The sequence below is a fragment of the Nannospalax galili genome, unplaced genomic scaffold (assembly GCF_000622305.1).
Source record: "Nannospalax galili isolate Female #2095 unplaced genomic scaffold, S.galili_v1.0 scaffold205, whole genome shotgun sequence".
Lineage (NCBI taxonomy): Eukaryota > Metazoa > Chordata > Mammalia > Rodentia > Spalacidae > Nannospalax > Nannospalax galili.
The window spans coordinates 3,035,509-3,040,429 of record NW_008353921.1 but is presented as its reverse complement, the minus strand read 5'-3'; positions in this window follow the sequence as shown (position 1 = coordinate 3,040,429).

Below are 4,921 nucleotides of genomic sequence, written 5' to 3'. Positions count from 1 at the left end.
ACTCAGGAGGCAGAGGCAGGCGGATCTCTGTAAGTTCAAGGCCAGCCTGGTTTACAAATACAAAGCAAGTTCCAAGCCAGCTGGTGCTACAGAGAGACACTCTCTCAAAAAGACGAAGAAAAAAAAATTACAGTTATTTAGTTTGTGTGTCTGTGTGTTCACAAGTGTATGCGTGTGCCTGTGGTGGTCAGAGGACAACCTGAAGGAGTCAGTTCTCTCCTTCTACCATGTGGATTCCAGACAATGAACTCAGGTCATCAGCCTTGGCAGCAATTGGACCCACTGAGCCATCTTGCCAGACTGATTTAGTGTCTTTTAAGATGTTCAGCTCAATGCCTGGCATAGAACTAGCAGCTATAAATAGTAAGAACAGCTAACAATAATATTACAGGCAAGATTATGGAGCACATGCCAGATAACAGGTTCTACATGCTTTATACATGCAGTCTCATTGAGCTTCAAGCCAGCGTCACAGTATCAGCACCCCCGTGTAGCCAAGGAAATGGAAACTCAGAGAGGTTAAGCAATTTGCCAAGTCCATAGAGTCAGTTCCAGTGGGACAGGTCTCTCTGGCTTTTTGGCCTGTTCTCCCCCTCCCTTGCAGAAGTTGTTTCTGACCGTGGGGCAGGAGACTAGTGCTTGACAGAGACTGAGAAAGCTCAAAGACCCTTAGAGAGCACCCAGGTTATTTGTCAGGTGAGGAAAGAGGTTCAGAGAAGTTAAACAACTTGTCCAAAAAAACTGGAGGGCTAGGGCTGCAGCCCAAATCCAACAGTCATTAGAAACTGAAAAGCCATGGAGAAAGTATTGCTTTGGTTTTTGGAGACAGGTTTTTGTTATGAGCCCAGGCTGGCCTCAGACTGGCCATTCTCTTCTTCTGCCTCAGCCTCTTGAGTGTGTACTACCACTTAGGCTAAAGCTACAATTTTCTTTTCTATGGCCATCTCATTTGTGTATATAATGTCATTTCATCCCCTTCTGTCACCCACGTCCACTGAACCCCTTCTTCTTCCCACGTCCCCTCCTATTTCTTTGTCTTTTGTTTTGTCACTCACCAGTTTAGTTAGCGTTGTAATGCTCTAGGTTCTAACATGAACAAGACCATACAGTACATGCTAGGCATGGTGGTGCACACCTGTAGTCTTAGCTCTTTCCAGGTAGAGGCAGAAGGATCAATAATTTAAGGTTAACTACATAGAAAAAAACAACAACAAAGACTGGCTAGGGATATGCCTTGGGGCAATAAAACTATAAAGAAATGCACACCAAAAAAAAATGTCATCAGTCATGGTGATACACACCTTTAATCCCAGTACTCAGGAGGCAGAGGCAGACAGATCTCTGTTAGTTCAAGGCCAGCCTGGTCTACATAGTGAGTACTGGGCTACAGGTCTCACTCAAAAGATATAATAATAACAATAATAAAATAATGATGATGATGTCAATAATATAAAATACTCTGAAAATAGTAGGGTGGGAAATTGGAGGGGTTTCTAGTTCTCGATTACAATTAGTGATAACCTGTACACTATACATTCCACATTTTAAAAAATATTCATTTCCATTTATTTATTTCTCTCTCTGTGTGTGTGTGTGTGTGTGTGTGTGTGTGTGTGTTCAGAGGACAACTTGTGGGAACTGATTCTCTCTGGGGATCAAACTCACATCTTCAGCCTTTACCCCCTGAGCTATCTTGCTTGTCCCACATTTTTTTTTAAGATTTATTTATAGCTACGTGTGGTGGCACATGCCTTTGATCCCAGCACTTGGGAGGCAGAAGCAGGAAAATCTCTGTGAGTTCAAGGCCAGCCTGGTCTACATAGTGAGTTCCGGGCCAGCTGGGGCTACAAGGAGACCCTGTCTCAAAAAGACAAAAAAAAAAAAAAGATTTATTTTATTTTATTTTATTTTATGTGTATGAGTGTTTTTGCCTGCATGTATATATGTGCACCACATGTTTTCCTGGTGCTGAGGAGGTCAGAAGAGGGTGTTGGATACCCTTGAACTGGAGTAACAGATGGCTGTGAGCCACCGTGTGGATGCTGGGAACCAAACCCAAGTTCTTTGCAAGCAAGTGCTCTTAACCAATGAGCCATCTGTCCAGCCATCAATCACATTTAGTTTTATGTTTTGTTTTTGTTTTGAGAGAGGGTCTCATGTAGCCCAGACTGGCTTCAGCTTGTAGCCAAAGATGACCTTGAACTTCTGATTCTCCTGTCTCTAGGCGTGTACCACTAATCTCTGGTACGTACAGTGCTGAGGATGGAGCCCGGGGCTTTGTGAATGCTGACAAACACTCTACCAACGAGCTACATCCCCAGCCCTTATTGAACTTTTTGCATTTGTGTTATTTTATAATTTAAAAAGCTGAACAGTAACGATGGCGGGAGTTTACAGCCACATTTCCCACCTGTCGCTGCCTTAGTTATGTACAGGAATTTTAATCTTCTTTTAACAGTTGAGAACACGGCTTCAAAGAGGGAGGCAATGGTCCAAAGCACATAGTAAATACATCTGGAAGCCAAGATTTGACCCAAGGTCAAGTCTGTGTCTTAACACAGCAGACTCAGCTGCTAGTGACTATCCCAGGCCCAATGAATGGGGCTGGAGAGGGTAGAAGCTGGCGCTTCCATACTGCTTCCTATACCCCCAGTCCCCTCTAGTTCTTTATACGATGTGTGTATGTAACATACCAAGATCTGGGTAGTAATTACATGGGTGAATGCATGTAAAAAATTTACCTTATTATGTAAAAGATCGTGCTAAAATTGTTATATCTCAATAAAAGTTTTAGGATTATATACGGTTTTTAAAAACCTAACCTGGATGTGGTGGCACGCTCCTTTAATCCCAGCACTCAGGACTCAGAAGCAGGTGGATCTCTGTGAGATGGAAGCCAGGCTGGTACATAGTGAGTTCCAGATCAGCTGGGGCTACAGGGAAATGCCATCTCAAAATAGAATACTCGCCAGGTGTGGTGGTGCACACTTTTAATCCCAGCACTCAGGAGGCAGAGGCAGGCAGAGCTCTGTGAGTTCAAGGCCAGTCTGTTCTACATAGTGAGTTCCACTTCCAGGACAGCCGAGGCTACAGGGAGACCCTGTCTCCAAAAGACCAAAAAAAAAAAAAACCAAAACAACAACAACAAAAGAATACTCTTTTGCTGGTTATGGTGGCACATGCCTTTAATCCCAGAACTTGGAAGGTAGAGGCAGGCAGATCTCTATGAGATTAAGGCCAGCCTGGTCTCCATAGCAAGTTCCAGGCCAGCTGGGGCAACAGGAAGACCCTGGCTCAACAAAACAACAACAAAAAGGAATCCTCTCTTGGGCTGCTGAGGGTGAGATGTCTCAGTTGGTAAAGGTGCTTGCTGCCAAACCACACTACCTGATTCCAATCCCTAGAACCACATGGTGGAAGGAGAGAACTGTCTCCCACAGGCTCAGTAGCTAAAAGTGTTTACTGCTTTTGCAGAGGATCAAAGTTTGATTCCTAGCACCCACTTCAGATGGCTCACAACCAACTGTAACTCCAGCTCCAGAGATTTGATCCCTTCTTCTGAGCTCTTGTGTACATGCACACACAAGAATAAAATAAATCTTTAACATCTTTTTAGAAAATTTTATTATTTTCATTTTATGTGTATGCGTGTATTGCCTGCATGTAGGTAAGTGCACCTGGGTCCTGCAAATGCCCTCGAGGTTAGAAGAGGCTGTCGGATCCCCTGGGACTGGAGTTAGGGACAGCTGTTAGCTGCCATGTGGGTGCTGGGATTCAAATCCAGGTCTTCTGCAAGAACAACCAGTGTTCTTAACCACTGAGCCATCTCTCCATCCCCAAGAATAAAATAAATCTTTAAAAAAGAGACACCACAGAAAGACCCCATTCTTGTTCTCTGACACACACTTCTTAAGCATATACATAAATACTTGGAAGAGCTCAGAGAAGCCAGGTTCAGGCCTTTGCTGGTGCTGAGAGCTAAGAGGAGCAGGGAGGCGTTGAGGTCAGCTGAGCAGATCTTACAGACCTGGAGACCTTGGTGCTCTGCCCCGGATCCCCCCGCCCCCCATTAAGGCTGGAAATGTGGTGGAGGAAGCAGTGGAGGTAAGACTAGGGCTCATCCTTGCAGGAAGGCGCCTCTCACCCCATCCAACAGCCTGGGACCAAATCTCCCACGGACACTGAACCCCGGAATCAGGAAGAGCGCCCCAGTTGTCCCACCCATTAAGAAAAGCTCTGTTAAGGGGTTTGCAGCGTGCTTACAGAGGCCCATCCGGAGAACCGCTCGCTCTCCTGGGGTAGCAGAGACCAGTGCCAGAGGAAGGACGAGGTGGCGGGAGTGGCATGGAGCTCAGCCCTGAGCTCGGGATGCCTGGTGCTCCCGCTTCTCCCTGGCCTTGCAGTCGGGGTCAAGGCCATACCCTGGGGCACTGGGCTGCAGAACTAGGCAATCTTCATCCTGGTCCTTCGCGAACAGCTGCACCAGGCCAGGTGTGGTCTCGGAATTTGCTGCATCGCCCAGCCACGCAGCTGGAGCGGAAAAGCCCTGGCATCAGCGCCTCCCGCCTGGCCACCCGCCGCACATTTCTGCAACCGCAGCCACCGCCCAGCTGGACCCTAAGACTTCATCAGGGAGGGGCGGGAAGGGACTGTGCGACCCTCGGGCACAGCTGAGCCACCTGCCCATCTGTTAAATAGGGCAGCTGAAACATCCCCCAAAGTCTATATTTTATTTTTTTAATATTTTATTTATTATTTTTATTACCGAGGGTACTCATGTCTTGCAATGCCCACGGAGGACAGAAAAGGCTGTAGGATCACCTAGAACTGGGAACCGAACCCGGGTCCTCTAACAAGAACGGCCAGTGCTCTTAACCACTCTCCAGTCCCACCTTTTAGATGTAAACACTGTTTCCCTATC